The 26,681-nt window shown below is 37.9% G+C and overlaps 1 protein-coding gene across 5 annotated transcripts in view; it reads right to left on the bottom strand.

Moving 5' to 3' along the window:
• LOC134528333 (A disintegrin and metalloproteinase with thrombospondin motifs like) overlaps positions 1-26,681 on the bottom strand; it is a 421,345-nt gene that overhangs the window by 218,453 nt on the left and 176,211 nt on the right. Inside the window, exon 1 of one of the 5 annotated variants that reach the window (XM_063361869.1) lies at positions 6,449-6,536. The exons of 2 other annotated variants lie outside the window; for them this stretch is intronic. The gene's annotated coding sequence lies outside the window, so the exon portion shown is untranslated. 2 more of the 5 variants (XM_063361871.1, XM_063361873.1) reach the window with 2 other exon arrangements.

Here is a 26,681-nt window from a genome sequence, read left to right as displayed (position 1 = left end):
AGTGTGTAAACGAATAAGTATGTATATTATTCCTTCATTTTCAGTAACAATAGAACTTTTTCGATTGTCAAAATTATTTCGGATTAGGAAACATTTATTTTATTTTTTACCTTTGTCGGCACCCAGCCTTCCATTGATTTTGATTACCTTATTTTCAATATATTTATTAAGTCACAAAACCATTTCTTATTCTCAATACAACAGATGAAGTAAAAGAAAAGTTTATATCACTTAAGTGGTTTAGCATGTGTGATCCTTTTTAAAGTGTTTTTAATCCTATGTTGTATAAAGTTTGCGTTTCCTACCAAATCAAATTAGATGGTAAATGTTATGTTTGACCAAATAAATATCTGCTTATCAAAAAAAAATTAATCGAAAAGAAAGATTTCTCACAACATAACCGTTTTACAATAGTGGCTCAAATTATTAATTTATATATACAAATGTATGTGTACTAAATAAAACTCAGTGTTCGTAAAAAGCATAATAAAATGTTCTTCAACTTTTATTACATTAATTTTTCGGTTAGGATGGGCTATTTCGGATATATTGCTAGTAATTAAACTAAAAAATTAAATATTTAGAAAATACTTTTTAAAAGGTGGTTTTCAAAAAGTGTTAATTAAGTTAAAAAATAACCCATTTCAATGTATTTTGTACTCTTACGAATCGTAATTTAATAAGCTACATTTATCTTCGGAACAATTTCTTTGATTGGAAAATTCGTTTTCGAATATTGAGAAAAATCAGGAAAAAAATGAAAAAATATACAGTTTTTTAAAAATGGCGGCCAACGCTCCACTCGTAAATCGGGGCAAACGTAGGATACTCTTACTACGAATGAACTCCGTCGATTTAAACAGATTTCAGCTTTCCTCTAATTATTCGTCACCAAAACCTTTATTTTACTGGCCTATATTGTCTACCAACAAAACACCAAATTACAAAAGCATTAACCCACAGACCGAATCGGTGGATGATAAGTTAGTTTAATACAATGTACACAAAACTCTGAAGTTAATATTCAATACAATTTACATAAAACAACCCGAATATCAAGTCAAATAATAAGAAGGGAAAATGTTTACACAAAGAAGTGACTAATCAAGGTATCAGAATTAATCCCGGTAACATTTATATACATTTTATATTGGCTACTAATAAAACTAATAATAACAAAAACATATTAACTCACAAAAAATGTCAAATACCTAACAGAGAAAACAAATGCCGATAGTAAAAATACTTTAAAAATAATATCACGTTATTTAGCATTTACAATGTAGGTATAGTGATTATTTAAGCTTCCTAATAATTTTTGATGACATACATATCTTGTATTGCCTACCAATAAAACTTGTTATTGCAAAAAAACATGACAACATACAGAATTACATGGCAGATGCTTAGAAAAACATTTCACTACACTATTCACAAAATAAATGTAATAATTTATTTGGCGTAAATATATCAATTATAGCATATACAAAATATACTATATTATTTAAATGGATACATTCGTTACTAACAAACGTGTATGTATATATATATGTGTGTGTGTGTGTGTGTGTGTGTGTGTGTATTTACTGCTGCCACAATTTTTTATAATACACATACATAAAACAAAACATGGAAAAACGCATCAATATTTTTATCTTACATTAAAAAATGGATGGCTGGCACCTAAAATAAACTTGTGTTCTCAACAGTCATACAAAATTAAAAACGAGTGGGAAATATACACACATATATGATAACTTAAGACATAAGAGAGAATATTATTTAAATAAAAATATCAATATACAACGTTTTTAAAACGGACTAAAAAGTATAAAATAATTTATCCTAGTCTCATACAGATTTATAACCCCATCCAGATTCCTAACTCCACACAGATTGTCCTGTAATATTGTATTTATGAAATTTTAAAATCTATGAAAATGCCTGTCCACATAAAAATGAAAACAAATTACATTAATTTAATTAGTTAAAACAACTTAACACGTACTTCTAATGTAAAAATGCTTCTGGGCTCATGAATAAACCTAGTTATTTTTAATATGACCCACTACCATGGGCGCCGTTAGCGAGGGGCAGGAATTGCCCCCCCCCCCCCCTCCTCTAATATTTTAAAATTTGTGCCCCCGGACCCTCCTGTGCGCAGTATTCCATATTCTCCCACTCCCCAGATTAGGTTCGTCCCCCTAATTAATTTTTCCTAACGACGCTGGTGCCCACTACTATGGAGGCACAGTTTTTTATGGTCTATATCGTAGGCGGATTTATGGGGTGTACCTTAGAAGGGTAAAATATGCACTGGATAATATGACTTATGCAGTAATACACAGGTATTATACTAGATACAGACTACCCGTGCACCCCCCCCCCCCCCCCCCGTCACCCAAAGGTCATTCCGCTTGGGCCCCCCCAAAGGTCATTCCTATGCCCGTCCCCCCCCCCCCCCCAAAAAAAAAAAGAAGGAATTCCTGGTTCCGCCCCTGGTCTATAGTAAGGAACCATCCCGGCGTTTGCCTGGAGTTATTTCAGAAAATATTGTGGAACGGGCCTTAGAAACACTGTAGCACCATGTAAAATTAGTAATTACAACCAACTCTATTTTAAATGAAGCATATATTTTTTAATTCACCCTAAGATAAAATTTAAAGAAAGTAACTGACAAACCATTTTACATTATTTTGTGTAATAACTTACCGCTCATCGGCACATTCTTGGTACTAACATTCACCGGAATTAGATGCTGTAGAAACAGTTAATTGCACGCATTCGGAAGTAGATGCGGTAGGTGCGCACAATTTTGAATCGGAACCTTCACATTGTTGTGAAATATAATTTTTTAATTTTCGCTCTGCGTGAAATTTCTTTTTAATCCTCGCTTTCTTGTTGTTTTTTGTTTTCTTATAAGGCCGCCCAACCACAAATTTTTGTAGGGCCATTTGGAAACAAAATAAAATAAAATCTACTCAAACGCGGAAAAAAACCACTAGTTTGTGTTGCACACTGAGCGATGCTAGCCGCACGAGTGGAGCTACGGGCTGCTGCCTGCTGGCAGCGGCAACAGCGCGCGCCACGAGGCCAGGCCGTGCCGAGCTGCGCTGGCTCCAGACGCGATAACACCAGACACCGCGGCGCCTCCAGTGCTGCGGGCTGCATCCGATATATTCTCAGAATGCCAGGCGCAAAAAATACATGCACTGCTTGCATCCTACAAATCTGCTGCAATTTTATTACAATCCAGCATTGTGAAACATGAATAATAAAATGAAATCCAAACGCATTTCGCGCATGTTCTCATTTTCTTATAAGTATTACCATGACGTTTATATAGTCTAATGAAAAATGACTTATTTACATGCCTGCACACTTTTTTCGTAACAATTTATGAGTAATTTCATTTAATCCCTTCAATCGATTACTTAACATACTTCAGTTATACCAAATTTCATTGACATATCTTATCTTGTTTTCAAGATTTGTATAATGCAAAATTGAAAAAAACCAAACTTTGAAAGCGATTTATTTAAAAACTATTTGCCTAAATAATATTAAATTTGGTACAATCGATGCTCTTCGCAGGATGAATAAATGTTACAAAGAAAAACGAAAAAATATTTTGCGAGCAGCCCCCTTAAAGCTGTTTGTGCGAAACCGTGCGGCTTAAAAACTCTATGCATCTTCCTTCATGGTGCGAACGACTCAAAACAGTTGACACACTTGCAGCGGCAAAGTCTGATTTCTGGTCCAGTCCGTCAAGATTTCGGTTCGCCATTGTTACTTGAAACCGCTCCAGTCCGGGTTTGTTCTTTACGGTGGCCCTGGTTTTGGTTCGAGTATTCATGTCGCCGGGTAACGAATACCAGCTGCTACTCGGTGGAAAACATAGAAGCAACATGGACACGTAATAAAATGGAAGAGCATGTCCGGTTGATGGTATTTATGATTACTGTGTACGTGTCGCTGTATGGATTCGTTTTTACGCGTAGGCGCGTGATCATAAACTCGCTGGCAACATGATCTAGCCGAGAGTGAATGACCTCGAAAGCACGTCTCGTAAACGCGAAACAAAAGCGAGTGGCTGATTAAGCTGATGAGCAACGAAGTTGTTCAGTACTACGATGAGATGGGGGAGGCAATAGTATTGCGTTCTTCTTACGCATGCGTAAAACGAGCAACTAACCTCAAGACATCACGTACTGTGCGGCGTGGTGAAGCAACCAAGAACTATTTTTGCATATGCCTAAGCGAGAATTTGGTTTACTTTTACCAAATCATTTGTTGGCTGAACGAAATTTGATGCATAGGACACGTGAAACCCAGTTTCAATTTAACACCATTTCAATTTTATCTAGCTAGTAACAAAGTATTTTTAGCTGATTCAACCATTCGCGTTTAAGTTTGGATGAATAAAAAATGACCTTTGAGCACTATCAAGTTGGATTTCCCAGTATTCTAAATTCCTTACATTAAAACTGACAAAGTTTATGTTTAGGCTTCAAACGCGCCATTTGGCTTCGTTTTTTGGCATTTACATAACACGAACTTCGGAAAAAACGTGCTTGCTTAACTCACTAATTCTGCTGGGGGAAAAAAAAGTACCAAGTAACAAAAATATACTCGATTTCTCCATTTGTAACGACCACTACAGACGTGACAACGAATCCGAACAAAAAGAAACCCGAAACATTACTGCTTCAAGTTTCTTTGTTGCAAAACACTGGGAACACGACTTCTTGTATTCTTGATTTACAAGATACGGAAATTAGTAATTTTTTCTCTCTCCCTGGTTTATAATCAAGCATCGCCTGCATGTGAAACCCGCAAAAAAAAAAAAAAAAAAAAAAAAACTTTTTTCTGTCTTGCGATCCGAAACGTCGCTGTGGTTCCTCGCTAAAACCACAGATCAGGCCATTTTTTTTTTTACCCCGACTTTCTGGTTTGGAGATTGATTTCACGCACGAACAGACTTGACAAGTTTCGCAAACGTTGCGAAATATACTTGAGCATGTCTGAACGCTTGTAAAAGAAATCAACCAGAAAGTAATGGATTTTTTCTTCTTTTTTTTTAATGGCGGTAAGTAAACTCACAACACGTAGTTCTTAAGCATGTATGATTTTCGAAATAAACTAATAGTCATGCACACCTAGTTGCTAGCTGCTAAACAACGTGTAGCCATAAATGTAAAAATTCGAATGTTTTATCCTTTTTATAAGTACAATAAATTAACAAAAAACTTCGTAATATAAATCCTATATGTATGTATATATATATGTGTGTGTGTGTGGGGGGGGGGGGGGGGGGGGGGGGGGTTGTCTGGACACGGAACGACGCAGAAGATAGCTCGTCTGCGCGACGTGGTCTCTTCCCACGTAGGAGCGAAGAAACACAAGACGATAAGTTTGGTGTCGTCTTAAATGATCACGTCCATAGGGACGTCAAAAATACAGGTACGCTGGACTCTAGCGCAGGGGTGCAACTTTTTCGATTACTACCATTCGCCCCCCCCCCCTCCCCCCCCAACCCAAATCCCCTATCATTTTTGGACGCTTGACGTATCACCAAAAAATGCACTATTGGCCGGCGAGCTCCATTTATGCTTGTGTCAAGTTAGTGTTTAGTGTTTCAAGTTTCAAAGTTTCTCGAAAGAAGTACCAGATGTCCACGTATCCTTCCGTCACCTTTGTTCCGTTCTGCAGTGTTTGTAAACAACTTCGTGTGGTTGTCAAGAGTTCGTAAACAAGCGTCGTGAGCTTCATCGCGAAGGACAGTAGAGGGAATAGGTACCATCATCGGTGTTACTTTCGAGAACTGTCGAATTAAGAGACAAGTTACGTGACAAAACATACTTCACTAAAAAATATGCAGACAATGAAGCGAAAAAAAAAAACCTAGTTCAACGAGTGGCACTGCAATTAAATATTTCAGGAACAGTAATGACATACGCTCGAAAATACGTTTGAATAACTCTATACAGTTAAATACAGTTTATAGGAAAATAGGTAGATTCATTGTGGTCATAGTGTCATAATCATTAACTTCAAATAAATTCAACTTTAAAACATAATACCGTACCTACGTTCTGCCGTACGCTAGCAAAGGGATGACAACGACCAATTTTCTGAAGAGAGGCGATGCGTCATTTGACCGGTATTAATTAGTCTCTAGTGCGTTTGTAATCATTACCTTAAAAAAAAAAGCGAAGCGTTGGTCCCAGTTACGAGATTAACATTATTTTTTCACCGTAAGTAACTGATCACTGTAGTTTTAACCGAATGAGGTATGTTCTTCCGTTACAACGAAACGTCGTGACGCAACTCACTGTTATGGTTCGGGTTTGTTTTCTTTGCTAAGTGGTGTCGGAAACGGCCGACGCAGCGCAGTTCGGGAACCCCCGCCGCGGACTCCAGGGGGGCGGTCGACGGCGACGCTAACCTCTCGTCGTGGCTGCAAGTCCCGTCGTCGTCGCACTCCGCCGTGTCGTCGTGTCGCGCGCAAGGTCCGGCGAAGAACTAAACCGCGCCGGGCCGCGCCGGCGGGTGTTATAGCTCCCTGCTTCTCCTCCTCCAACCCTCCCTACCACCTCCTCCTCCTCCAGCCGCGAGGACGAGTCGGCCCAAGGTCAGCCGCGGGTTCGCCAATGTGAATCACCTTAACTCCAGGAGTCAGTCGTCTTCAACGGGACTCGCCTGCTTCGACCCGGCCGCGGGACATCGTCACATCGATACGAAAACTGTATAATCGAACTGTTCGACTGCGAGACGACTCGATGGATGTAACAATGAACTTAGAATTAGCGGTTATTTCATTTAACTCGATCGCCAGGCGACTTGATGGGTGTAGTAACGATGAACTTAGAATTAGCGGTAATTTCATTTTACTCGATTGCGAGACGACTCGATGGATGTAAAGATGAGCTTAGAATTAGCGGTTGTTTCATTTAACTCGATTGCGAGGCGACTCGATGGATGTTACGATGAACTTGCGGTTATTTCATTTTATTATCATTAGTCTGAATCAAGAGTATGCAATGTAATATTTTTTTTCTCGGTAGCCCTGTTGCATTTCTCGTTGGGTTACAAATTTTCTCACCATAAAATATTTACTAAGCGTCATTTTCGATCTGAGAAATGTCACACACGAGATAATAAAGTGACATTTTACTGCTATTATAAGATCACACACATATATATATATATGTGTGTGTGTGTGTGTCAGTGTGTGTGTGTGTGTGTGTGTGTGTGTCAGTGTGTGTGTTAAAATTATTTTGAGAATATTTGAGACGAAAAATAACATGCAACTGATCTGTCGTAATAAATAATACATACAAGTCTACAAATTAATCATCTTGACCATATAATGAAATAACCAACATGGCGTAAAATGTTTAGACCAACACTTCCTCCTAGCATTGTGCATAACCGGTTCAGGGTAGACGGGTGTGCGTCGAGAGCTACGGTGGTTCAGTAGGTAACTCGAAGCAGGTGTTCATGTGCTTCAAATCTACTTCGCTGCTAGCCGAAATCAGGTCGTTTTCAAACGTTAAAATGCGGAGACAACGCAGAGAATTCCGTGCTGGAAGGGATTTTGTACCAAAAACAAACTACAGCACAGACGAACTCAACGATTAAGGTAAACACGTACGCTGGGTAACACAAGGACGACGACTGCAGGCTTTCTGCGACGTTTCAGGAACTAGTAACATTCTGCTCCCATCAACAGTGCATGATCATCAGTTTAGTAACATCGTTTGGGTTCGCCTGTTTCTCGAAGTGTTGCGTAACGTTGTTGTCTGTGCAAAATGAATTCAAATTATTGAATAATCGAATATCTTCACCATTTGTTTAAAAATAATTATAATTATAAAATAATTATACAAATAAAAATAATTTCGCGATTTCATTTCATGTCAAGGTATTTCACAAAACACTTTTTCTAAGAGTCATGACAAATTGTGAGGGTGCAGCAGTACGGTGACCACATTCTGATTGGCCCCGTCAAGAGCGGGACGACACCTCTCACCGACCTCAGCCAATAACCACAGGAGAAAAGCTACAGTATTTTGTGAAATACCTTGACACGAAATGTATTCGCGAAACACAGGTGTCCCTAGCTTTAACTAAACATCTACTAAATTTTAAATTATGTTCCAATTTTCATGAGAAATTCTCAGTATTATCTCACAAAACGTACTTCGTAAATGCAAAAATAACCATAGCCATGTGTTCTTCAGAGTTACGATATCTTTCTTGTAGTAAATATTCAAGACTATTTCTTGGCAACTGGTTTATCAAAAGAATCTTTTGTAAAAAGTACAGAAAAATCTGGCGGCCCTGCCAAACAAGTGGAAGAGTAGAGGTGTAAAAGTAACGAAAAAAAGCGTACCCGTATGTATTCGTTACTATAACAATTAGTACTCGTTACGTTACTCGTTACTTCTGATACCGCATAACATGCTATGTTATGTGGCAGCAACGAATCGAGTCGTATTGCGTATGCGTACAGTATGACGTCGCGTAAATAATAATAAATAGAATGTAAACAATATTTGATAATTAACAGTTTTTGTTAACCAAGAAACAATTAAATCTCATTAGAGCGGCTTTATTATATTATCTCTTTTAAGATAAGAACAAAAAAAACGTGAAAATACGCGATGATAAAAAAATACATATTTCTAATTTGTAAAAAATACTTTCTTACGTTGTTTCTGTTCCAATCTCAAACTTTGTCTACACACGCAATACCTTTAATTAACAGTAAAAAAATTGGACGAGGTGAATTTCCAAATTATACTTTACTTAATAAACAAACATCGTTCTTTGTAACGTAAACTCATCGAATATGCGCGCGCATGCGTGAAACATACGAAAAATGCGAGTAACGAAATGCAGCCGTGTGTAACGTTTCGTTACTCGTATATAGACGGCGCACCCGTTACTCAGTACCGAATACATACGGTTTGCTACAGCTCTATGGAAGAGTAGGGAGGTTGACTCGACCGCTCTCTGGACGATGGTCAAAGGTTTGGGCCGTGGTTGAGGAAGGGGTGAAGGAGGGAGGAGGAAGGGGGGACCCGTTCGGCGCGAGACACGGAAATAACATGATTTACGCGCGTTTCGTCGCGTCGCGTCGTCGTCGCTAGCGGCCGGTTCCTCGGGTTCATCGCCGCGCGACGGGCGCTGCGAGCGGGGCTACAGACATATCCGCTTCCTGCTTCGAGCCACGCCCCGCGCGAGCTGTCCGGAGTGGCCGCGCGCCAGGGGGTGTCGAAGGCGAATTCTTGCACGTGCGCCATCGCTAAAGCTCGTCCCATTCTCAGATTTCAGCGTGCGTTAAAATGGGCATTTACGCTGTCTTTCCCGTGCAAGCTTTCGGGAAGCCTTCTTTTCACAAACGAGAGAGCCAAACTCCCGATCGTGCATCTTCGGTTTTTTTTTTGTTCATTTAAAAGGTTAGGTTAGCTACGTTATAAATTCTTTAAAACATTGTGGACGGTTGATTTGGTTAGGATAGCTACATTAAAGATACCGTGAAATCATGTAAACGGTTTCCTAGCCCTGGATAGCTACATTTTAAAAAGTTATTTGCTAAGCAACCATAAAATGATTTTACAGTATTTTTAATGTAGCTATACTTACCTAATACAACCAACCATCCACAATGTTTTAAAGTATTTATAATGTAGCTAACCTATCCTAATCGACCGCAAAATTTAATGCCACACCGGTTTATACAGCGAGATAGAACGGAAAAAAAAGCGAGCATGAACTTCGGGGAACTTCGGGTGTGGCTCTCTCGTCTGTGAAATGAAGGCTTCCCGCACGCTTTCCGCCGCTAGCGCTGTCCTTGTTTGGTCGCGCTTTGTTGCCACATCCACGCCATAGAGCACAAAATATTTAGACACAACTTTATATTGCAATGAAAAATTTTTAATGTATCATAAATATTGTATTTTATACAGTAAAATTTGGAATGGTGATTTTGGAAATACATTTATATCATCTGATAAAATTCATTATTTATTTTTAAGTAGTGGTAATTGAAAGACGCCATGATTTTTTAAATTCATTTTTCATCCATTTGCTATATTTTTCAAATTAAAAAAAAGCAGTCGCTCTTTTGAGCACAAAACATAATTTTATGGAATTCCTTGTTATTTGTAGTGACAGACTACTACAAATAGTTTTTCCTGTTAAATAATAGTTGCTAACAACACATAATGAACACGCACACTAATACACAAATGCGTCGATGTCCGACTGTCCATTGACTGCTGCAGCATTGCATTTGATTGAGTCATTGTAATTGTGTGAATTTTTTTTTGTTTAGTTGTTCTCCTAGGAGTATGAAAAATACATATCAGAGCTCTAATGAGAGCCGAAAATTTTACACGTCTACTCTGTAAATTTGTTTTGTGAATGGAACAGAAATATTCATGTAAAATTACAGATAATTAAATTCGTACATTTACACGAAAACAGCTGTATCACTACAAAACAGTGTTCGTAGTAATACTGGGTTCGGAATCTTACCCGGATGTTTTTGCTTTGTGTTGTCCCAGTACCTCTAACTTTTTATGTTATTGTTAACCGTTCCCTGAATAACTTTACAGTATTAACTGCGCACCTTAATAAGTATAATAAAACGAAATAAAGTCAAATTATGTAATATTTGATTATCTTTTCCCTGGTCTAAAAAAAATTATGCTTAAACGAAACATTAATTAAAAATAAAACTACGCATTAATTTTCAAGAAATACCCAGTATTATCTCGAAAAAAGTATTACATATGTGCAAAAAATATATATAGAAATGTGTTGTACAAAGTTACAATATATTTCTTGTAGCATTACAGACTGTTTCTTGGCAACTGATTTCCAAAGGAATATTTTGTAAAATTAGACATTTTTTCTGTGTGTAAAGATGCGAGCGAACAAAGGCCAATCACACTCTGCTAGGTGTGGCAGTCTCGCGCGGCGATTGGGCGATGGGACACGACTACATCAAAGGATCTGACTCGCCATTTCACCGTCGCTGTAAACCTTTTTTTATTACGTGACGATGCCACCACGTGAATTCCGGCGAAACGTCGCGGGAGCACAACGTAAAACTCAGCGCGGATGCTAAAACCCCGCCAGTGGGAAATAATTGAGAAGTGAGAGAGTCCTGTACAGCCGACACGGATTTCTCTCGGAGGCACCGAGGCCCCAACCTTTGAACTCGGACGTGAAATGGCCGTCGTGTGACGAGGATGTATGTCGCACGGACCACCTCCTCCTACACGCTGTATTTGGGGAATCCAACCCACAAACCTCGTCACATATTATCAAGGAGATCGAGGATCCACTAATTATAACTGCATGCGCTTACTTGATAACTGAACTAGTGGTCTCTTAGACCTATGCTGGCAGTGAGGTGACGACGTATTTTAATGCTACTGAAGTGAATCCGCTAGATTTCAAGGCCCCTAAACATATTTTTATGATAATCATTAGAGACGCATAAATTTCGGGGATTCTTTTCGTCCCAAATTAGAATATTATTATATCGCTTTGTTAAACTGAACTTGTAATATTTCAACTGTGGGCCAGCAATCAATTTAAGTTAGTTAGAATGAGAGGATTTTGCAGTGAGAAATCAGCCAATAGGAAAGCAAACGGGAATATTATTAATAGGAATGGGAATTTTAGCCCGACGTCAAACGAAACAGTAAAACTTCCGGGTCCATAATCATTATAGAGCCACGGAAAGACATAAGTGTTTGCAGTCCATTACCTGCGATGGAAATAATGCTCTAATAACAAGCAAAGATAGACTACAGGGTTGGTAAAAACCCGAGCATTTTTTTTTTTTTAAAAATTCGAAGTAGGGTTTTCGTTTAATTAAATAAAACCAGTTTTTTTTTTGCATTATCTAAATCTTTATGAAAATGATTTTTTAAAACAATAAATAGGTTAATGTTAGGCCTATTGAAAACCTTCTATTTAGTTGTCTACACTCTTAGTTTATCTAAATGAAATACTACTTACTTATTACTTGTATGAATTTTTGAAGGGTTAGTAAAAATATGCGGAAATCAGCCAGTGTTTTGTACATAATTCCGCATCTGTAATTTACGTATGTACTTTGTTTATTATAATAAAACATGTTAATTTTTATTACTAATTTTTTTATTTATATGAATATGAAAAGAAGGTAAGAGAACGTTTAATTGAAAAAAATCACAAGACAAAACCCTCGTATTGGCTGTCCAACCTGGCTGGTACTGACCACACGTCCGTATCTGCACGGCCACTACACTAAGCTACTGTTAGTTCAGCTGGGGGCGATGGAAGACTGCCATAATGGAAAACTACCATAATGTCAGAAGTCCGCCTGGCCTCTTCGAAAAAGGCGGAAAAGTACCACAAGTTTATTCACATCGCTGGGTTCACCTGTGCGTCTCTGTATAGCCGTTGATTTTTCAATTTTTATCCGTTAAGTTTCATGGTTGAGTTATTCTGTTTGCCGTTGATACCGTAAATTTCCTTTGTAGATGGAAAAGAAATATTCATGTAAACTTACATATTTTTTAATTTGTACATTTACATGAAAATAACTGTATTACTACAACATAGTGTTACCATTTATGCTCTGTGTTGCCCCAGTACCTCCAATATTTAAACTTATTTGCAAACCGTTGTTTGAATAGCTTTCCAGTGTTAGCTGCGCATATTAAACATGGTAAAACAAAAGAAATCCAAATTGAATATTCAATCGATTATCTTTTACATGGTTAAAAAAAAACTATGCCAATGAACACATCAATTTAAAGTATAAAATTATTAGTTGATTTTTTTAAGAAATACTCAGTTATACCGCGATAAACCGTATTTCATATATGCAAAAATAGCCAAATTCATGTGATGTACAAAGTTATATCTTTATTTTAGTATTGCAAACAATTCCTTGTCAATTGGTAGAGAACGGAAAAATTCGCGAATTCATTTCGCGACAGGCTAAAATACAAATAGTTATACCTCAGTGCTGCCTCTGTTATTGGCTCACAACTCACCTGGATGACTCTGGGCCAGTGAGAAACGCCTGACCAAAGCTTTATCGAATCACAGGCTGCAACGTTGGGACGTCTCACAAGACAGCAGCCAATGAGTGGGTGACATTTGACCGAGTATACGAAGAACTATGGAGTTCATCCTACAGGTCATTGAACCCGCGAATTTTTCCGGTCCATATCAATTGGTTTCCAATAGAATCTTTAGTAAAAGTACTGAAAATTCAATTCTGTGAGTTTTCCAAAGCATTTTTCGTCTTTATTTACTGCTCTCATCGTTGTTAGCCCACTGTGTCCAATTCTTTCAACGTACTTTTCTGTGCTGTCTATGTTTTATATGTCTTGCTTTTCTCTTGTCTGTTATTGAGGTTTCTTATGACATACATTGTAATCAGCAATTGTGTATTTCCTAAACTATATATATATAATCCCCTATTGCAAGAACCATTAAAAAAAGGGGAAAAAAAGAATTTTATCTGGTATTTGAAACCCACACGTTTGCAAAAAATAAGTATTTAAAATAAATCTTCAATTTTTTCCCGTAATAATCTAAAAATATCAAGTGTAGTGCGTATGGAGTATTTAATTGTATAGCCAGTTTATTATAACTACTTAAGTTGTTGAACTGAAGGAAAGGTTCGAATATAACAATTTAGAACAACAAAAGTATAAGAAAAGTGAACTCTCATGTTGAGGGATATTTTACATTGTTCAAAATATTTTTTTTGACGGAAATAAACATACAATGTAACAGTTAAAACATAATACATGTTTTATACTATTACTCGTAGAAATATTGCACAAACAAAATATTTAAAACACCGTATTCCAATTTTTGTTACAATTAAAATTACAAATATTTAAATAGCGATGTCACTGAGATGTGCACAAATATTAAAAAAAAAAAACTTTCTGTGGTTGTGTAGGTACTCAAAGAAGTTCATGTTTAATAATGCCGATGATTTAATTAAGTTTCTGAGGGTTTCATTGTATGAAATAAAACATTTTGTTCCTGCTAAACTCTGATTTATGCTTCTGCTTAACCCTGAAATAAGTTATTACCAAGAATTCTGTACTCAGGAGTACTGCAAGTTCCAATAAAATATAGTTGTATGTGAATATTTCTAAATAAGTAAGCAAATCTCACAAAACTAGTGTCATCTAAATTCTTAGTCTTCACAAACTGATCGATTTAAGGTCAGTACTATCATTACCTGAAATTCCGGTTTTGTCAGTATGAAAATGTATTTTTTAATTAGACATCTCCAACACTATCATAGTTTTAGTACTTAAATTAAGATTTTGAAAACACCAATTTGCAAACAGTTGTTTGAATAGCTTTCCAGTATTAGCTGCGCATATTAAGCACGGTAAAACAACAGAGAGCCAAAAGTGATATAAAAAAGTTAACTTTTCTGTGACTTTAAAACCAAATAAATAAAATGTTTATACAATAAATTAATGCTTGTAAGCACACACATATTTTAAATAAACACACTCTTTTAATATCTAACATTTATTTCAAAATAACTTTACCATAGACAGTGCAAGCTCTTACATATTTTTTACTAGTCTATGTTTCTATATAATTATTGTACAGCGGGATCGTAAGTTTATTGGCAGGAAATGAACTAAAAATTGTCAGAATACTTGTTAAAATTATATTTCACTGTTATGAAATTACATAATTCATGCTGAACGAACAAAATAAGAACACATAAATTTGTTCGTTACCGCGGTTAGATTTTACTGCACGTACTGCACGTGTTAATGACACACGAAACTACAGTAAACTCGTGGAATAACATAATGTCAGTGTTAAGAAGACTGCAAGTATTCGCTCTACCACTCTGGTTCTGGGGTAGAGCGCCTGCCTTGTGACTTGTAGGACCCGGGTTCGCGCCCCGGCTCCTCCAAGGCGGATTGCCCAGACAAAATGGTGGCATTTTCTCTGGTAGGAATACAATTCCTTGTAACAAGTCAGGCTACCAAAGAAACGGTGAGTGGAACAGAAAAAAACCTTCCAGGTGGCTTCCAAATGGGGAGCCCGTTTCTTTTCTTGGGCTCCCCATGCGGTGGCCATTCCGGGGGTTTCTCCGGGGGAACGGAGTTTTGCAAAAATAACTTTAGTTTTAAGCGTTTTAGTTTTTAATAACTGTAGCATTATCATTCCACCATGTTATAAATAAAGCTCAATTTTTATTTTTTTTTTGCTTTTTTACATAAAATATTTGAATTAAGTGTGTATCAGTCAGTGAGTGGTTGTATACCGATGATGTGTGTTCAACCATTTATGGGTATATATTTTCTTGAAGTATTATTGACAGTTAACCGATGTTATTTAGTATTTTAGAAATTTTTGACGAATAAATATTTATAGGCACATGAATTTTATTCCTAAAAATATTATTTCTGAAAAACCACATATTTTTCAATCAGGAAGATCGTCTTTAACACACACACAAACATTTTATACTTATATGTGTACCAGTATAACATCTATATATATAAATAAAATATTCTATTTATTTCAACATGAGCAAAGCCTTTGATACTTTTCAACACAATCTTATGAATAAAAAAATATCAATTTTAGGCTTCGTCAAGCAATGCGTGGTGTATATATATATATATATATATATATATATATATATATATATATATATATATATATATATATATATAGTTTCACAAACATATTTCCCAATTATATATTTTTTTCATCGGCATATTTTCTTGATCAATTCTGATTACAATTGGAATATCATTTATTAAATATTAAAGAGTAGTCGGGATAAACTACTATATATATATATACATAGTAGTTTATCCCAACTACTCTTTAATATTTAATAAATGATATTCCAATTGTAATCAGAATTGATCAAGAAAATATGCCGATGAAAAAAATATATAATTGGGAAATATGTTTGTGAAACTATAAAGAAATATATTTCAGCTGTCCAAATCTGATTATCAAGTTAACAAAGCTCTCTGAATTACGATAGCATTTATTGTATAACCTTTAGTAAAAAAACTATTTCAATTAATCAGAATTTTCACATAGTAAGTAATTACATTAAAAGTATGTCCTCTTTTAAGACCTTTCGATTTATATTGGATGCCAAGCTTTATTTTCACCAACATGTAGATAATACTATTAGCAACACATGAAGATATTTAGGTCTTATTAAATTTATAACTTTCTCTGCATCAACTAATTTTAATTAGAATAGAATTGAAAGTATGCAGAAAAAAGGTTCTTAAATTAATATTTAACATTTTCAGGCATTTAAATTATTTTGAATATGCTACATTCATATATAAACTATTTGCATTTTCTATTTATTAGTCGTTCAATCAGTGATGCATTTTTTATTATATACATTTTATTACCATCTTTGTTGGTTCCGACGTATTATCTCGGTTTGGATTAAGAATTCCAACTTGCTGCAGCGTGGGGGTATCCAGTTAAGCATACCACCAGGGTGCATCCATGCGCCACCAAACACTCCTACTGATTATCCTACTCATGCAAGCGAAGTGTATGGGGGCACAAGAAAATCGTGTGTGGGGTCTTTGCTAGAAAAGACAGTTAAGCAGAAAGTGATAAATCATAAATACAAATAAAGAACATGAGTCGCACTCAACAACGTTATAATTTCGCAAACTTAACACATATACATACACTGTCAACGGATTCGATGCCAGCTAGAGGCATGTGCGTAGCAAATACAAATTAGCATACATTTAATGAAGTTTATTCCCTTCACAATGATTTTCACTCCTTATGTCTTTACTGAGTCCTTACTTATGGAAAAAACTAGGGTGAACCTTGTGCCCAATGTACTCTGATTCAACAAACAAACTACTACTGCGTATCTCTTACAATCGTACGAAACAACAAGCAACAAGCAACAAGTTAATATTCTTTCTCTCTCTCCGTTACAAGTTGAATTTCCTAGGCATGCCCGGGATCATGCAGTATAAAACAGTCGCCTCTGACAATGGGGATAGACATTTTCTCAATTTCTGTGCGAAATTATTACTCAGTTACCACACACTATAAGAGAGGATAGAAACCAATATTCAAGTATACGTGCGTACGCATTACGTTACGGCCCGGAGGCGAGCGAAGACCAAAATCATAGTGAACATTATGTCATTACACACGTGATTCACAAGACGTACGTTGCTGTTAACAACTTTAGGAACTGACTCAATATACATACAGACTATACGAGCGGTCCAAACACGTGTAGGGGCAAGGAATTATGTACTACAAAATAAACCAACACCTAATATAACGTTAATTGTGCACTCCTCGAAAAAAACATATTAAATATCTATTACTCATAGAGAGCGTAGTCCCGCGGACAGAAATGCAAGCCCAAGAGAGAAGCGAGGGATCGGTTACATGGTTTGTTACAGCTACAATTTTCAGTGGGTCTCGTCATGATGACATTCACTGCCAAGGCTAGGTAAGCGTAATACAGAGAAGTGCTCAAACAAAATATGCTAGATCACGGGGGGTATGCCTTAACCAAATGGCTCCGGTCGGGGGTACAGCTGGGAGGAAAAGAAAGAGGGCAAAATCGAGGCAAAACGATGCGTAAAATTACGTCATACGGAGCTGAAAGCTCTTATGAAAAAAGAATACAAGGGCGGCATCGGGCACTTAACGTGCTTACTTCTAAACCAAAAGCAATCAAAGCGTGGTCTGGATGCCGTTGAAATAAGTTAAGAGTCCACTGCCGACAATGCAAGTCGCGCAGCAACTAAAATCAAAACCACATGCAGGAGGGAGTAAGCAAATGCTTCCAGCAGAAAGAAGAAACAAAAGAAAATATTACACAGAAAATAAATTAAGTGAAGGTCAAAGTCAAAAGGGATGGCTACATGAAAATCAAGGCTGGCAAGCATATTTAATATTTACGTTACTCGCACGGCCATCGTGTGCACACACTAACTCCGTCTCCTGAAGAATTTTACCTAGACGAGCTGCCCCTCGACCGGGCCAGAGACGACCTGCTTCCACCAAGAGAGACCCACGAAAAAGACAATTAAAAGTTATACGCGCTCATTTATACTATTCGATAGATGGCGTTGCAGTCGCTACAATTGAGGAGAGGCTAGGGGGAAAGAAAGGGAAGGGGAAATTGGCACCTTGAGGCGGAGAGGGGTTAAGAGGGGAGAAGGAAAGGAAGGCTGTGGCACGGAGATGACGTCACAGAAGCGCGGCGGGCGCTTCATTGCAATTACAGAATTAGTGACACTTTTAAAACCATCAGTAACTATGAAATGTGTAGAAAATTATAACTCTTTATGAATAATCTAGAAACATTCATTGGTAAAAAACGTAAGCAAAAGGTTATTTTAAACTTTTAAACTTTAAATTTTAGTTTCTGTTTAAGATTTTTGTGAAAACCAAAGTAACCAATTAGTTAACATGAATTTATCAACTTGTGTTCTTTCGTGTTTTGTAACAAAGTTATATTTATGTATCAGTGTATGTTATTCTATGTGTCATAATTAGTTTATAGGTGCTGCACAATAAAACTGAATTTCAATTAGATCTGACAGTTTTAATGAAGCAGAATAATATGCTACGCATAGTTATATATTTTTATTTTCTAATATAAAAAATACTTAAATTTCAGCAGAATTTATTTTTGAAAGACTGCAAGCCTGTGCAAAGCCCACCACCAACAATCGATGTACGAGCCTATGTCTCCCCTAGAGCGCCTGTGCTGCTTGCCCTGTGTCCTTTACACTACACAAAAATAATTTCCTCGCATTTCAGCATCTTAAAAATACATTTTGTAGACTTTAAACAATTTAATATGGATATTATAAACCTAAATATAGTTTTTTTGTGTTCTATCACCCTAATAAAGAAAACATTACATAAGAAAACCCTTGAATATTTGCGTTGGATTTGCACTCATTAAATAATGATCTACAATTATTTTAATTATTCTAGTGTGAAGGCAGTTTTCCTCATTCCGTAGAATGTATAAATGTTTTTGGCATAATTCCCCTTTGTCCTTTTAAGTTATAGCAGTTTTCCGTCGCCTCCGTAAACAGGCGGAAATGTGCCATAATGGAAACTATATTTTTTTTTTTTTTACAATTCGTCGTAATAAGAATACAGTTATGCTCCCTATAACACATTGTTTACATTTTTTCTACTAGTGCGCGATCTATGCGGTGATTTGTGATTTCCAGAGGGTTGACAGCGCTACCTACCACGTATTCTTTACGCTCCTTCGAGAGAAATGCTGCTGTAGGCCTACTCATTCCATGGAGTGTATAAGAAAATTTGGCAGAATTCCGTTTAGTTATGGCAGTTTTCCGTTATGGTACTTTTCCGCCTTTTTCGAAGAGGTCAAGCGGAGTTCTGTCATTATGGTAGTTTCCGCGTCCCCCCAGCTGACGGTGCGCAGTGTTCACGGAACATCCAGAACATCGGGTGGAATGTAGTGTTTGCTTTGTGAACCAAGTTTAATGTGGTGAACAACCGTTATTCTTGTTGGTAGTCTTATTGCCTGTCCTGAGGCGTGGTCAGGCACTGTTTAGAGCAATGTTCTGGGTGTCGCGGTACTGCTGATGGTGGGGTAGAAAGTGACTTCCAACCACGTGAGAATTTTTTTTTACTTTTACAAAATATTCCTTTGGAAACCAGTTGTCAAGAAACAGTCTGAAATACTGCAATAAATTTACTGTGACTTTGTTCAACACATGGCTATGGTTATTTTTGCATATATGAAATACTTTTTTTCGACATATTTTTGAGTATTTCTAAAGTTGGCGCATAATATATTTTAAGCGATGTTTCATTCAAGAATAAAAATTTTTAAACTATGGAAAAGATAATTGGACTTATATTTTTTGTTGTATCATGCTTATTACGCGCGCAGTTAATACTGGAAAAATAATAAGGAAACGGTCCACAAATAACTTTTAACTATTGGAGGTACTGGGACAACACAACGCATAAACGTGCGAGTAAGAATTCTAACTCAGCATAACTGCGAACACTATTTTGTAGTGCTGCAGTTGCTTTCTTGTAAGTGTACATGTATCTGTAATTTTATAGGCCTATGAATATTTCTGTTCATGTACAAAAAAAAAATACGCTGTGGCCTGCCATATGACTGCAGCACGCCGGAACGGGGTTCTCACACGTAGGTGTGGTTGTGTGTGTGTGAGGGCGGATGGCAAAGGGGGGGGGGGGGGTGGCGGCTTGCACAACGTCTCAACCGGTACCTCTCCAGCCACGCCTGGAGCAACTGGAACTGGTCCCCCTCCAGCGAGGGACGGCGACGATAAACGCCCACACCTAATCCCTTCTCCTCTCTCCGGGCTCGGGAGATCTGGAGAGGAATCAAGTCCGCGCCGTGGAGTCGATAAACCACCATCACGCGGTAGGCACTCAGCGCTGGTTGAATCCCCGCGTTCCCCCCCCCCCCCCCCCTTCGCGATAATCGTGCCTACAAGATCGCAAACTTTGCGAACACGAATGCGGGTTTGTCACGCTTCTTAATTCATAGTTAAACGTGTAGCAAGTCAATGAATGATGTGCATCATCCACAAACTATTTGCGCAAATGTCATCCTTCAACGTAAGTATTCAATAAATAGTCAAAATGCGTATAAAATCTGTATGAGGAATCTAGAGATTTTTTTTTTTTTCCGTTAGCATGTGGAGTAGCAGTCTTGCAATTTATGTATAGGGTATTTCAAGATTTTTATTTAGCTGATGTGATGATGGGAGGGAGGTTAACGAAAAAGTTAGTGTGGTTTAGTCTTCCGTCCTTGTGGTATAACACACAAGAGGGTAGCCTACATATTAAATCCACGCACGTTTCACAAAAAAATTCACTTCACTGAATGATATTCGTACCAGCTAGCACGCCGGTCACTTTCAGCACACCATGTTGTCTTCTCCGTTTTATCAAAAATTAAACACGTGCAACATGTGGCTAAAATCAATATTTTTGTTTATCATATTTAAAACTTTTATGCATTTCCCCATGTTTTGGTTAGCGTCGAGCTATCAGTCGAACTGGCTCACCGCTGCCTATAGAGCGCCCCTGTTGTTCAGCTTGGAAGTAAGACTTCAGGGAGCGGGTGAGCGCCATCTTTGCCATGTAAGAGTCCCGCCTGCCCAGGCACTCGTCCAGTGCGCACAGCTCCAGGAATAAAATTGGTTGTTGTAAAGTCTGTTTACAGACGATAGTTTACCGTGACAACGCCATAACAAAACATTGATTCAATGATTGCATACTTTATGAATAAAATTGAATCATTTTTATTTTAATAATAAAAGAATAAATACTTGAAATTATACTAGTAATCAAGATTTTTTAATTGCAAGAATAATTAACCTTTATTGCGGAAATTTTTGTTGTAATAAGCAATGAAAACCACATTAACTTTTCACTTCACTTTATAAACAGTCGAGTGGAAGAGAGATAGATGCGGCGCAAGCGTACAATGAGCGTAACGGGACACAGCGTAACGGAACAATGTGGGTAACGGGACACAGCGTGACGGAACAATGTGCTTAATGGGACACTTTTTCGTGCGTGCAGCCGGTGTTCATCGATTTATTAGACGTTGTCACGTCAAAAAAACCACGCGATTAAAAAAACTACTTATACATCCGAGTGAGGTCTGTTCACGGAAAAGCGTTTAAGAATACGCTGAGGGCGGAAGGGTGGTTCTGTTTCCGTTCTTAGTTTTTAAACTGAATTTTCAGAAGGTTTGAAATGACCAATACGCGTTTTAACACTATTAATTTTAGGCATGTAACACCCGATACGCATCACTGAAAGCACCCAATGGACTTGCGTCACAACTTCATCTACATTTCTCCGAAATATACCGTTGTGGTTACCTTTTAAAATCTCAAAGTTGGCCTATGCACTACGAGAAGACTGTTCGCTAGTTCAGAGCCTACAGTGTAAAAATGTGTTTGTACTTTTACAAGGCTAGTCCTTGGAAATTCAGTTGCTAACGATCACACTTTTAAAATTGCAAGGCAGAGCTTTGAACCATTTGAAAAAATTGTACGAAGCTCTGCCTGGCAGTTTTTGCAAGTCATATCGTTGGGAACTGAGTTTCCAAGGATTTTCCTTGTAAAAAGTAGATAAATTTGTTACAGTGTTTACCATGCTAGAGGCACCTCCGAGAGTCGCACTTATCCTCACGAGCACAAACACACCACTTCATGATGGCCTTTTTTTAAACATTCTTCCCAGAGAGCTATCGAACAAGCATCTAGCATTAGCATCTCTACAGCCACGGTTGGTCTTGCTGACCAGCCGCCTACTAGAGCAGACACTAGTACCTCCGTCGCCTCGCAGGCTGACGTCACACTAGTACCTCCGTCGCGTGGGCGAGGCCTAGCCGGCTGACGTCATGGTCAACTCTTAAGCCGGGTGCACACTTAAAAAACAAACAAAAAAAAACCGTAACAGTGACAGTGACAGAAGCTCGTGCGCAAAAGATCTGGCCGCCATGTTCTCGAACCTACTGATTCACAACAGCGCATGGGACGGTCGTGTGCACGGGAGGTAAATTAATATATTTTATTTCTGTTACGGACGCATGGCGCAACAACCAATGAGAGTAGAGTATGCATGTTGTTCTTTTTTGCAACTGTCTCGTCGTTGTCAACCCATTGTGTTTGTCTGTGCTGAAATATTTTCTCGAACTAAATTTCTTCCACGAGATTATCTGTGCTGTCTAGGGGTATAACATGATATTGGCTTGTTCTAATGGGTGTTTATGTATTCATCCTTGTTGTCTATTCTTCAGTACATGATCAGGAGAATACGCAAATTTAATTTGGATGGGTATAAGAGCATAGTACCTACTGTTTGCTTTGAAATTATATCCTTTTGTGTTTTGGAATAATTTATTTCTAAGGAATTATTTTGAAGATGGTAAAATGTGGGTTACACACACACACACATACATATATATATTTTAGATTTTACAGTTAATATACGGATTTTTCAATGAAGAACGTCCTTCAAATAAATGAAACGTTCTTCGTATTTCCAGATATAACTTAACCTTCGCAGAAACCTCCAATCTGCGAGTTACACTGTAAAAAAAATATTAAACATGCACATTGAAGGTAGAAGTGTTCTGCTGTGGATTCGACAAGTGTTGAAGCTTTTGTTCACTGTTCAAAGGGAATTATCTTCGAGTTCATGTTCAAAGAAATTGAACTTAGTACGATGACATCCGTAAATAAACGAAGACCTCTTGATAATTTTTAACTAGTAAATTTAAGGTGAACATATTTAACAGTGTATTTCCTCCATAATGCGTCATTCGTACGCTCTTTTCATAGAAGTTTGCAAAAATAAATTTTTTTGACGGAATAACAGTGGCAGAAGGATACGTAATCCATTGGTTCTTTTTATTTTAGAACTGTCAAATTTTAGACGAGTTACAATTTACGTACCACAGGAGACCGCTAAGACCATGTCATGCGAGCGTCGACTGCTGTTTAGTGCGCTACGATGCTTCGAGCTCAGTTCTTCTGCGTGGCTGTTGATTCTTGAGCTCGAGGTGTTTCTGAAAGTCGTCCCATTCCCGGAGGTCTTCAGGTCATTTGAAAGCGCTCGTATGTTCCGGAACTAGCTCCGCGGTTCTCTGGTTCGCCGTAAACTTCCTCCGGTTCGCAACACGTGTTTAGGCCCAACCCCACCTCGACACCGGGACTAAAAGGATTAAGACACCTGATCGAAGCTGGTTAGATATGGGCTGTTCCCAGACTCATGTCGCAATCGCAATCGGACACGGGTCACGAGGTAATGAGATTGTGAGTCGTTTTTCATCGTCCAAAAAAAAATTTAGTCCTCCAGTTATGAAGAAACAACGACGAAAATTTAAATACCATAAATATGTTTTTCGGGAAATACATGGGTAGATTTTTTTGGCCATTTTATTTTGATACCAAATGGTTCTGCTTTATTATGGCGTTCGGTCAGTTATGTTCTGTTCGATTATGTTTCTACATAATAACTGGCATAGTGGTAATTTACCCAAACTCATCCCAATGGCGAGAAACAATATAATCTAAGTTAATATCTGCTTTGTCTGCCAAAGGCTTGCTTAAGAAGTAGCTATCAAATGCATTACTGAGACAATTCATTTTGTTCATGGAACGAAAAATTTCAGACGCTGTTTGGTACACCAAAATGTTATATTAGGTAAACTAAAACTTTGATATAAACATTTGTGATTTGATTGCTCTTCGTTTCTAATGACCTTGCTGTCCACTTTATTCCAAATTCTATATTCTGTCATTGACAAAAAAAAATTGGCCACGTAAAATTAAATCAAAAAGTTTGAGAAGAGAAGCAACAATTTGCTTTTTCGCAAACCTTTGCTAATTTAAAACTCATCTCCCACCCTCAGCCCCTTTTCCGTCCATCACAAACGTTTTTCTGGATAATTTATAACCTAGAAAAGATTTCACGTTGTATGTACCGTTCCAGGTCATTATTTTATTTTTAGGTTTAACACGGTTAAAATTGCAGACTTATTGTGTGGCCAAACTTCAACAAATTACTTTACATACTTTTTTTGCATTATTGGCTGGCAAAGTTGCATTTTTCACCTTTTTGTGCAGTATGAATAAGATGAACCAAATTGAATAAATAACTAAAGAAGTTTGGGTTTTAAGGCAATGCTGGTGGCTACTGTGTAGTGCGGTTTTAAATTATTTAAGAATAAATTTAATTAAATTAATTGAGGCTCTTAAAGTTATACAAATAACGATTTTAAAGGAACAGGTATAATCGATTTTTTCTTCTGAAATAAATTAAACCGTATCAAATAGCATCCAGTAAAATTAAACTTTAAACCCAAAAAAATTCCAGTTTTATATTACATTTTATTCTCCTTATCCATATTGCACAAAAAGTAAAAAAAAAAAATGTAAATTTCCTATCTAATATGCGATATATATATTTTTTACGCTCCAAATGTCGGCAAGTTTAATCGCGTGGAAGGAACGCACGCAATGTTGACCTGGGACAGGACGTACACACTCGAGGAGCTGAGTCGAGTCTTCCGACAATCGAGGCGTGTCGACTCCTCGACTACTCGACTAAATCGAGCGCTCGGCTCTGCCGCCCGCTGGCGCTGCGTCGCTCGCGAGAGGTCGCGCAGGACCTGACCTGCTTCGTGTGAGCGCGCGCGCAGTCGGCTCTGGGCAGGTGAACATTATACAACTGCTTGCCGCACATTCACTCTCGTTTCGACGGAAATCACAAACAAATATAAGCATTGATTTCACAGCAGGGCGAAACACACAACAGACCGGACTGTTTCCTTGCACGTACGTAAGATTTGTAATAAGAAATAATTTTTTTTTGGATGAATATAAACGAAGTGAGAATAAAGGAATTATATACCCACTACCTTTTCTTTTGAAGTTGGAGAAATTAATTTGAAAAGTATTAGTTATTTTAGACGAGGCAAGATGAGCTGTTACAACACCTGCAATTTTCAACTGCGTCTGCTTCTGCTGGCCCGCCCATGTGCCAATGTTTTTGTTTCAATAGTTAGGGACCGGAAAAATTTGCTTGTTCAATGATCTCCAGGATGAACTCCATAGTTATACGTACACTCGGTCAAATGCCACCCACTCATCGGGCTGCTGTCTTGTGAGACGTCCCAACGCAGCAGCCTGTGATTCGATAAATTTTTCGTTGGGTGTTTCTCATTTGCCCAGAGTCGTCCAGGTGAGTTGTGAGCCAATAGCAGAGTCAGCACTGAGGTTTAACTATTTGTATTTTAGCTTGTCGCGAAATGAATTCGCGAATTTTTCCGGTCTCTATCAATAGTAATTTAAGTTTGTTTGAATATACATGTAGAATTCTATTTCTTTCTTCAATTTTTTTTTTATCAACTTCTCCCCTTCACCCATCCACCCGAAAAAATATTTCCTGCAACCCTAACTAACTGGACTTGAAAAAAAAAAACATTGTGAACGGTACAGATAAAATTCTTTCCGTTGTGGGCTATCATGGAGCGGAGTGACTGTCAGCTCTGTCGGGGCACGTCAGAAGACGGCCGCGAGACACGTCTGCGCGCACCAGCGTCTCCCCAAGGCCGCGGCCTCGACCCAGAAGTCGAGGAGCAGTCGGACTGTTGTTCTCCGGGCGACTGTCCGGGCCTCGTCAGCGCCGGAGGGGGCCGGGTCACGTGGGAGCGGACCTCAGCTCGCCCGACGGGGGCCACTGAAATGCTGCCCCTTGGAAGGGAAACCCTTCAGGATTTATTCTGACAGTGGTGTTTTTGAAAGGTTGTCTGAATTGTTGCCCCGTGGAAGGGAAACCCTTCAGGATTTATTCTGACAGTGGTGTTTTTGAAAGGTTGTCTGAATTGTTGCCCCGTGGAAGGGAAACCCTTCAGGATTTATTCTGACAGTGGTGTTTTTGAAAGGTTGTCTGAATTGTTGCCCCGTGGAAGGGAAACCCTTCAGGATTTATTCTGACAGTGGTGTTTTTGAAAGGTTGTCTGAATTGTTGCCCCGTGGAAGGGAAACCCTTCAGGATTTATTCTGACAGTGGTGTTTTTCAAA

Source organism: Bacillus rossius, chromosome 1, assembly GCF_032445375.1.
Source record: "Bacillus rossius redtenbacheri isolate Brsri chromosome 1, Brsri_v3, whole genome shotgun sequence".
In the NCBI taxonomy this organism is placed as follows: domain Eukaryota; kingdom Metazoa; phylum Arthropoda; class Insecta; order Phasmatodea; family Bacillidae; genus Bacillus; species Bacillus rossius.
The sequence above is the reverse complement of the archived record's forward strand: the minus strand, read 5'-3'. Positions and strand labels throughout refer to the sequence as shown.